Here is an 11058-nt window from a genome sequence, read left to right as displayed (position 1 = left end):
TTTAGTCTTTGCATGAGGTCGTACCACCTCCTTGTGCTTGATGTCGGTTTGGTCGAGATAGTAACGTTTCAAGTTACTAACGTGGACAAAAGGGCTAGTCCGCATCTATGGGAGTAGTAGAATCCTATATGATACCTTCTCAACCTTGTGGATAACTTCGACTAGTCCATAGTGTTTTCGCACCAGTCTTTAGTTCTTGTTGCTTTGAACTCAGAGTTGGTTCTTTGTAACTCTATGAGTCAAAACGTGTTTAATAAGGATTTTGGTATTAATTATTGAGTCTTTGTAACTCTTGAAGTCATTTTTTTACTTTATTTATGGCATTTGAGACCAGTAAGACTTCTATTTATCAAATTTTAGTTAGTTTTAAGGCATATATTGGAATTAATCGTCCTGTTTAGCTAGGTTAAGATGTTATTATGTCCTAAGAATGTCATATGAATTTATATATGCGAGAATTAAGCATTGGAATATAGCTTTGAGGTGACTATCAAATAATTAGTAACTTCGGCAAAGGCCAACCAAGTAAGTGACGTTACTGTAGTAGTTAGCTAATTGATTGATGTATGATGGTGCATGTCATGTGACTCTTGCATGTACCATTTTAATTATGTGATGCTTATATGTTCTTTGTCTTATCATTGATGCATGTCATGTATGCATGTGATGTCCGTTACACTATATTATGAATGAAATGAAATGTCATGTGTGAATGTTATGTCTTACCATGTAAAGTTACGTGATGGATTACATGAAGTTTTTCATGTATACATGAGGCATATATGAAATATGTTTGAGCGAAACGAGAAAGGAAATGAAATAAATGTTATGTTATGAATGAAAATCATGGGATCTCATGCTTGTATGTATGTCATGTGCATCGGGATACCTCCCTATTATGTTATACTAGTACGGACGCGTATCTTCGATACTTATAGTTGTGATGATATCATGCGGGTCTTTTCTTTTCTAATGCGTTCGGTGACGTGTAATGTGTTGTGTCCGATCAAGTCGGACCAGGGGATACGTATACGAGCACGCCTGGTGGGTCCATGTGTGCGTACGTGGGCCGTGTGTGGAGAAGCACCATGCATCCAATCCTGCCTGGAACTAAAAAGTACCTAAGGTCTTACGTTCTTTAAATGATAGGTCTCGTTCATATTTTGTGTGTGATTGCATTACTAACCCAAATAGTGGAGTGACTTATTGAATATTTCTTAAAATACTCAAGCCACGTGTTATCTTATATTTTTTAGGTAAAGTTAAAGCTAAAGCGTCCATGCACGGATAACGATAAATGTGGTAAAAGCCAAGGAAGTCAGGATAGATCATGATAGAGCAATAGTATTAAATTTAATTAGTAGATATTAGGTGTTTTTAATGCAATTCGTTTTATGTTAAAAAATAATGTTATTTTAATTCTTGTTTTGAATTGAATAGGTAAGTCCATGACTTTATTTTAAAAGTATTTATTATGAATTTTCACATACATGATTAAAACATGCATAGGGTGACGTCACTAATTAGCCTAAAAGAATCAGAAGCTGTTACATTATCCTTCAACACTTCTATTCACTAGTCTTCAATGTCTTGTTAAGTCATTTCAATCCTTTATTCCTATCATTTCTTTGGAGAGAAGCCTTGAGGAATGGAAATTGGGGTGAAATCTTAGACTTCAATTGCACATTTTGCATATTGTATAAGTCATTTCCTTCTCTACTTCATTTCGTTGATGTTAAAAGATTATCACTGTGATTGCACATACGAACGTGTTTTGAGCTTTAAAGTGCATTCTTTTCAAAATTTTAGACCACTAATGAAGTCACGTGTGGATGATCTCCCCTAAATTTTAATTGTATCAATGCTCCACACTTTTTGGTAGAGTGAAGGGAGCTAGAAAAATCTTGGCAGGGACCATTTCTAGGAGTAAAATGATCTAAAAATCATAGTTAATATTGGCAAAAGTAAAACGGGGGTGACGGGAGAAATAGGATATAAAGGAATATTGTTGACAATATAAGAGAAAAAAAAAAGAAAAAAATGAGAAATTTATTGTGTTAAGAGATGATGCTGGAATGATAGATGGATGGTTCTTAGAGTTGCTCAAATCTTAGAGATGCTCAAATAGCAAACAAAGCAGAGGAGAAGATGAATAGAAAAGCTCGAACAAAAGATGATCATCTAAGTTGCTAGTACCATGGAGATGCTCGAACAAACAAATGAAGATGAAGGGGAGAAGAAAGAAGAGAAGTTTGAATGAAAGGAAAAGAATGATGGAATTTGAACAATTTGTCCCTTTTTTGTGTTTTTTAGTCTTTTTGAACGGGCGCCCTGCTCATATTATTAAAAGCTCTCATTGGCAAAAACAAAGAAGAGAAGGGTTGGGATCCCTTTATAAAATGTTATTATTAAAAGTTATTAAAAATGGTATTTGTTGTAGGGTTGGTTCTAGGTCTGGGTCTGAGTGGTGACGGGCTAGTAGATGCGCAACGTCGATTGAGGTGAAGCTGCGCAAGGCTAGATTGAAGTTTGGGCATGCGATGACACGTGTTGGGCTAAGAGCGTATCCCTCAAGCCCTCATGCTCTCAGCATATGGATCGTTTTCTTGGAGTAAGGAGGCATCCTGGTAGGAAGGCCGACCACTACATACGCCGCCATCCGTCTAGGATAGAAGCAAGTGGGTCATGGAAGGTTGGCTGCAGGCGTGTCTAAGGGCTAAAATACTAATGAGTTTGGATTTTCGAACCTGGCTTCAGATACGGACCTATGGTTTGGGTTCTATTAACTTCTAAGGCCGAGGTTCGATTTTAACTTCAAATTTCGGCTAATTCAACGTTTTCCTTTGTGTTTTACATTTTCTTCTAAATTTTTGGACCTATTTCTAGTCGATTTTGGCTAAGCTTTAATTATTCTTGCATAGTAATTTCCTAGAACAATAGCCAACTTTTATATTTAGTTTTTTTTTTTCATAATTATTGATATTTCTCTAAGCTCAAGATTGAAAATACAGTCAATGATTAGAGTAGACATGTCATAATTTTGATATTAAAGTTCTAATCCAAAGATCTAAATTCCTATAACATGTAGATTGTGCTCCATAGTCAATTTCTAATCTTAAATTAACATCACATTAACACATGCTCAATTCTTGAAATTTTATTTTCTAGTTTAAAACGTATGCTATTTGATATCATATCTAAAAAAATGCATGGGATTTACACAGTTGACGAAGAGGAAGGTTTGAGAACAAGACTTTACTGCATTTGGGTTCTTTCACGTCGATCTGTTCCCCCTTGTGTTGAAACATTGCTACTCATGACCCCCACATGGTCGTCAACTATTCTAAATCTTGCGACAAATAAATTTGTAATAAATGAAAATGTAACAACCCAAAATAATGATAAAATGTATTTTGTGTGTATGTGTTGTGTGATTAATAATAATAATAAAAATAAATAAATTAATTAATTAATTAATTAATTTAAAAAAAAAAAAAAAAATGAAAACGAAGCAGCTGCGTCAAGCAGCTGCTGTAAAGGAGGAGGAGGGGCGGTAGACGCGTAGCTGGAGGCGAGGGATGGATGAGTGGGTGATTAGGGGATGTGGAAGCGTATTAGAGCCTTATTAGGCTTTTAAAAGGGAAGAAAAACGAAGAATGGAGATGGAGAGAAACCCAGTAAACAGAGGAGGAAATTTTGGAGAATTCGAGTTTTTGGTTGCTTAAAATTGGACATCAATCGAGGGTAAAGGAAGAGGGGTTGTTGCTGAGGAATCTTTTGAGGAAAGGATACGGCCCCGAGCTGAAGCGGACGGTAATTCGAAGGTAACAAAAAAACCCACATCACCGAACCTTTAAATCTCGATATCTTGAGTTATACTGCATAATAAGTTATGAAATAAGGCTGGTTAGAACCGTAGTTAGAAGATCTATAAAGTTGTAGAAGAACTCAGAACGAAATTTGAGCTGTAGAGATGAAATTTTTGCTTCGGGACACAACGGGTATTAAAGAAAAAGATTGGGAAAAATTGCAGGGAGGAGAGGTTGAAGACGAGCGCGTGAAGGACACGCGAGGCGCGTGGGGAGGCTGCGAGTGGATGTGCGACTGTACGCGGTTCAGGCGCGTGAGAAAACAAACCTCCGACCTTGTATTGGCGCGTGAGGGCGCGTGAGAAGGTATTTTGGCTCCCGGTTTGTCCCGTTCGACTCCTTTTGACCTGTCCTACCAAAATTGGTATATATTTATGTTGAAATTGATAAAATATAGGTCTAATAGGAAGGAATTGGGTTGAAATACTATTAAACGTACATTCAAGGGGGAAAAGGAGTTCGCAACCAAGTAAGTAGCGTATCGACCTTTGAACTAGTTCTTAACTTGTTTTACAACATGTGAGTATGTTGTTTACCTGATTAAGAGCTTAATAAGTTATGATGAGCTTTGATGATATTTAGTGTTTATTGTATATTGTGACTGCTTGCCTGTGATGTAAGCGTGATATAAACGATTGTCTGAATGTTCTACGTGTTGATCATGATACATGTATGAAAGCATGCAGTAACTATGACTATGTTATGCATGTTAATGGAAAGGTTATGACTCTAGATATGCTTATTGGTGGTTGAGCTATGGATTATTTACTGAGTATGATAGTCTACTAATTCCCGCGGAGTTCCTGGCCAACGCGCTGTGTGCTAAGTCAGGGAGCATGAGTACTCCTGACCGTTGGTATATGAGATAAACAGGCCGCCAGAGCAATTAGTAGACGGGCCGTATTTGACCGAGAGCGAGTCTTACATACGAGTCCGAAAATTCTAGATAAGCATATTGAGAGAGAGTCAGTAACCTAGCTGGAGGTAGCTGAGATACCTCATTAACGAACAGATGACCCTAGTAAGAAAACTAGGAGTCAGTGGTAAATAAAACGGGAAACCACCTGGAAAGATTAGTTATGAACCTGTGAATGATATGCTAGCTACTTACTGAGTAATCTAATTACTCATCAGAATTATCATAACTTTTCTTTCCAGATGTAGACGCCAGCCGAGGACGAGGCCAGCGGGCTAGAGACTACTGGGAATCCATGTCTGGGTCTGTTATGTAATTATGTTTTCGCTGTCAAGAATTTACTTCGGTTGTTTTAAGTTTAAATAGCACTGGTTTTAAATGTTTTACTGGATGTTTTGTTTAATATTTTAAAGATTATGATTGGGTGTTAGAGTATGTTGTCGTTGATGATGGTAACTCCTGTTAATCGCGTTGACGATGAGCGGGTGTTACAGAAAATGTAGAATATTTGCATAAATATGAGAAATGCACAAATATTTATGGACATGACATCCTAAATTGATAAGCATTGAGAGATATTGATAGACTTCTAGACACTTTGATACTTATGTTAGCCAAATTTTTCTTTGTGACGAAATTTTGTGTATAAAGATTTTTTGCACGTCATAATCTACCTCTCAAGCCAGATGTTATCTCCTATTTTCCTTCTTCCCCATTTGCTTCCCCACTTCTTCACTAGACCCTGTTACTTCTATTTTTTCGATAACGTTGGGTGAAAAATATTTGTGGGTAAAGAAGATGGCCACTATATCTAACAAAGTCTCATTCCCATCATAGAAGGAGGGCTTGAACCTCCATCCTTGTTGTAACAATACAAACCCACTACTAGTAGATATTGTCAGCTTTCGTTTATTACGTATCATCGTTAGCCTCACGGTTTTAAATCACATCTAATAGGGAGAGGTTTCAGACCCTTGTAAGAAATGCTTTTTCCCCTCTCCAATCGATGTGGAATCTCCCAATCAATCCCTTTTGAGGGCCCAGCATCTCACTGACACATTGCTTGGTGACTATCTTTGATATCATTGGTAAAAGTCCAAGCCCACTACTAGCAGACATTGTCCATTTTTCCCCATTACGTATTTTCATCAACTTCACAGTTTTAAAACACGTCTATTACGAAGAGGTTTATGCACCCTTATAAGGATTGTTTTATTCCTCTCTCCAGCCGCTAGTAGATATTGTCTGTATTCGTCCATTATGTAGCTCTATCACCCTCACAGTATTAAAACGTATCTACTAGGGAGACGTTTACACACCCTTATAAGGAATGCTTCATTCTCCTCAAACCAATGAAGGATCTCAGTGGATAATATCTACTAGTGTTGGAGGGCTTGGGTTGAAAGTATCATTAGTTTACCAATGATAAGAACTTCATAGATTTAAACTTTTCAAAGTTAAGTCATGGAAGAAAAGTACCATCGTGGATATCAATTGAACTCACCAGAGTCATAAAGGTGTGAAAAATATGAATTTTAAAACTTCAAATTTTGAGAATATATCAAAGTTCCAGTTAGTTCTATTACACGCCACATCACAAAACGTAGTTGGTTGAAAAATTCTACTAGGGAGAAGAACAAACATCGTTGTAACTTATGCTTCATTCCCATCACTAGAAGAAGGGTGTGACAACCTCCGACCTTGTGGTTAACAGCCAACTGAGCTATTCCAGCCAATCATTTGTTACAATCCAAGCCCACCTCTAATTGATATTGTCTGATTTCATTCGTTACGTATCGTTGTCAGCCTCACGATTTTAAACCGCATCTATTAAGGAAAGGTTTTCAGACCCTTGTAATAAATGTTTCTTTACCTCTCCGATCGACGTGTGATATACTTATAAAATCCTTTGGAGAGCCAACCCTTCTAAGGGTCAAGCGTCCTCAATGGCACATCGCCTGGTGACTAGCTCTGATATCATTTTAAAAGTCCAAGCGCACTGCTAGCAAACATTGTTCATTTTGGCTCATTAGGTATTGCCATCAGCCTCACCGTTTACACACCCATATAAGGAATGCTTCATAACCTCTTAAAGCAATACGAGATTGCACAATAAACAGTTAGGATGGTCGAGTGGTCTAAGGCGCCAGACTCAAGTTTTGGTCCTCATAAGAGGGCTTGGGTTGAAAGCATCATAAGTTTATCAAAAGATAAGAACTCCGTACCATGCTGGATATCAATTGAACTCACTTGAACTTTTAAAAGTGTCAAAACATGATTTTTAAAAATTAAAAAATTTTAAGAATACCTTGAAGTTCGAGTTAGTTGTCTTAAATGACACATCAAAAACCAAAGTTGATTTAAAATTTCTACTCGGGAGAAGCACCAACACTGTTATAATGTATGCTTCAATCCCATCACTAGAAGGAGGGTTTGAACCACCTTGTGGTTAACAACCACAGCTCTAACAACCTAAGCTATTCGAGCGAATCATTTGTTACAATCCAAGCCCACCTCTAGCAGATATTGTCCATTTTTGCCCATTAGGTATTGTCATCGGCCTCACAGTTTTAAAACGCACCTATTAGGGAGAGGTTTTCGCACCCTTATTAGGATTGTCTCGTTCCTCTCTCTAATAGCTAGTAGATATTATCTATTTTAATCCGTTACGTATCGTCGTCAGCCTCACAGTTTTAAAACGCGTCTACTAGGGAGACGCTTACACACCCGTATACGGAATGCTAAATTCCCCTCTCAAACCAATCCTGGAATACATAATAAGCAGTCAAGATGACCGAGTGGTCTAAGGTGCCAGACTCAAGTTTTGGTCCTCGTAAGAGGATAATATCTACTATGGCTTGGGTCGAAAGCATCATTATTTAGCTTGGGTCGAAAGCATCATTATTTATCAAATGATAAGGAACTTAAATATCAATTGAACTCTTACACGCTACTTCACAAAGCAAACTTGATTGAAAAATTTAGGGAGAAGCACCAACACCATTATAAGGTATGCATCATTATTTTTATCAAATGATAAGAACTTAAATATTAATTGAACTCACGATTCGAGTTAGTTCTTTTACACGTTACGTCACAAAGCAAAGTTGATTGAAAAATTTAGGGAGAAGCACCAACCCCAACTGAGTTATTCCAACCAATCATTTGTTACAATCCAAGATCACCATCAATTGATATTGTCTACTTTCATTCGTTACGTCTCATTATCTCCCTCACGGTTTTAAACCGTATCTACTAGGGAGAGGTTTTCAGAACCCTTATAAGAAATGTTTCTTCACCTCTTTAATCAATGTGGGATCTCACTATCGACCCCTTCTAATGGTCAAGTGTCCTCACTGGCACATCGTCTAGTGACTAGCTTTGATATCATTTGTAAAAGTCCAAGCATAATGCTAACAGACATTGTCCATTTTTGCCCATTAGGTATTGTCATCAGCCTCACAGTTTTAAAACGCGCCTATTAGGAAGAGGTTTTATCCCCCTTATTAGGATTGTTTCATTCCTCTCTCCAACAGCTAGTAGATATTATCTATTTTAATCCGTTACGTATCGTCATCAGCCTCACATTCCTCTCTCCAACAGCTAGTAGATATTATCTATTTTAATCCGTTACGTATCGTCATCAGCCTCACAGTATTAAAACACGTCTACTAGGGAGACGTTTACACACCCATATACGGAATGATAAATTCCATCTCAAACCAATCTTGGAACGCATAGTAAGGAGTCAGGTTGCTCATGTGGTCTAAGACACCAGACTCAAGTTCTGGTCCTTGTAAGATGGTGTGGGTTAAAATCCCACTTTTGACATCTCATATTATTGTAAGGCAAAAAGTGAGCCAAAGTAGATAATATTTACTTAGGGTCAAAAGCACAAACCAACGTTGATTGAAAATTTGTACTAGAGAGAAGCACCAAACACAATTATAAGGTATGTTTCATTCTCATCACTAGAAAGAGGGCTTGAACCTCCAACATTGTGGTTAACAACCACAAACTCTAACCAACTAAGCTATTCCAACAAATTCTAACGAACTAAGCTATTCCAACAAACTTAACCAACTAAGCTATTCCAACAAACTCTAACCAACTAAGCTATTTCAACCAATCATCTCTTATAATCCAAGACTAGTATTAGTTAATATTGTCTACTTTCGTTCTCGCACACTTTATTATGACCAACCGTTGGTTGATATTGTCTACTTTCGTTCCTTATGTATCATTTGTTGAACACAACTCTTTGTGGGAACTCTCACACTTTAACACAACTAAGTAGGGTGGAGGGTATTTACTTTGTGTTTCTTGGGACCATGAGACCAACCGTTGGTTGATATTGTCTACTTTCGTTCCTTATGTATCATTTGTTGAACACCAACTCTCTGTGGGAACTCTCACACTTTAACACAACTCTATGTGGGAACTCTCACACTTTAACACAACTAAGTAGGGTGGAGGGTATTTACTTTGTGTTTCTTGGGACCATGAACTAAGTAGGGTGGAGGGTATTTACTTTGTGTTTCTTGGGACCATGAACTAAGTAGGGTGGAGGGTATTTACTGTTTCTTGGGACCATGAACTAAGTAGGGTGGAGGGTATTTACTTTGTGTTTCTTGGGACCAATGAACTAAGTAAAGTGGAGGGTATTTACTTTGTGTTTCTTGAGACCATGAACTAAATAGGGTGGAGGGTATTTAGTCAATCTATTCCTAAAATTTCTAACTTTTTCCCCTAAATCATTTTCCTAAATTTATTCCTAAAATTCCTAAATCATTTTCCTAAATTTATTCTTAAAATTCCTAAATCATTTTCCTAAATTTATTCCTAAAATCCTAAATCATTTTCTTAACATAAATATAGTCACTCATGCAATGGTTGGGCTTAACCCTATTAGGCTAATGATGATATTTTAACACTCCCGTCAGTACTAATTCTCATTCGCTGCACCACAGCGAAAGCTCTCATATGGGCAAGTATTCAGCTCTTTTGTAGACAAGTCTACTACTAACACATGCTTTGTTCTGCCATGAAACATCGAATTTTCTACTAGACAAATCACAGATTGGTTGTTGCATNCAATCATGTGGTTTGGGTATCCTGAATCAATGATCCAATCATTCTCATAATCGATATGGTCTCCCATCATCGCCATGAGTGCTAGCTCATCTTCTTCTATGGCATACAATACCTCTACATCCCATTCCACCTCCATCTCCCTGTTGGAGGATGCCACATTGCTTTCGATAGATTTTTTCTTAGACCAACAATCTCTAGACATGTGGCCCTTCTTCCAGCAATTGTAGCGAATGCCTCCAAATCTCTTCCCATGAGAGTTATTGTTATCATTCTTCTAAGCTCTCCCTGGTTGTACAGTTCCTTGGTGACTTCTTCTTTTGTCACCATTGTATCCACGTTTGGTAGACGACCTATTATTGCTCAAATTTTCACTTGTGTAGAGTGCTTCTTCTTCACCCTTCAATGTGATGCCTCCTATTTGTTTAGCTATGGCTTCTTGGCTGGCTAACAAATTTTTAAACTCTACAAGTGATGGTTAAGTGGATCATCCTTGTACAGCAATAATAAAGCTTCTCTATTCTGGTCGCAATCCGTGGATTATAATCCTCTTCATTCAAGATTCTACAATGGCAGACTTCGGGTCCAGTTCAGTAATTTCCCGATAGATCGACTTGACCTTGTGGAAGTACTGAGCAATCGTCATGTCACGTTTTGAAATTGACAACAACTCATTCTCTAGAAGTTGTAGCCTCGTATCGTTCTTCTTTGAGAACAACATCACAAACGTGTCCCATACTTCTTTTGGTGTCTTGTCATCCCAAATATGCTCTAACATCTCTTCTCCGATTGTGGTCGTCTGCCTGCTTTGATTCTCCATTTGCGCAAGGCACCGTTAGAATCATCCTCTAACGGCATAGTTTCACACCCGCCAACGATCTCCCAAAGATCATGTCCTTGTAAATAGGACATCATGCATGTTGCCCACGTGTTGTAGTTGTTGTTGTTGAGTTTTTTTATCCTCCAACGATTTGGAAATCACCCATCGTGTTGGCTATACCTCAGTAATACCAAACAAGCTCTTTTGACACAAGACTTGTAGAGTCACAGACTACTCACGACACAAAAGAAACTCACTCACTACTAATCTCAAGAAATTGTTTCTAATGTGGAAGATCAGGCAGAGTTGCAACCACAAAGCATACTAAGAATTCCAAGCGATCAGATAACCCACACTAACTT

The sequence above is a fragment of the Cucurbita moschata genome, unplaced genomic scaffold (genome assembly GCF_002738365.1).
Source record: "Cucurbita moschata cultivar Rifu unplaced genomic scaffold, Cmos_1.0 Cmo_Scf00163, whole genome shotgun sequence".
In the NCBI taxonomy this organism is placed as follows: domain Eukaryota; kingdom Viridiplantae; phylum Streptophyta; class Magnoliopsida; order Cucurbitales; family Cucurbitaceae; genus Cucurbita; species Cucurbita moschata.
The sequence above is the reverse complement of the archived record's forward strand: the minus strand, read 5'-3'. Positions refer to the sequence as shown.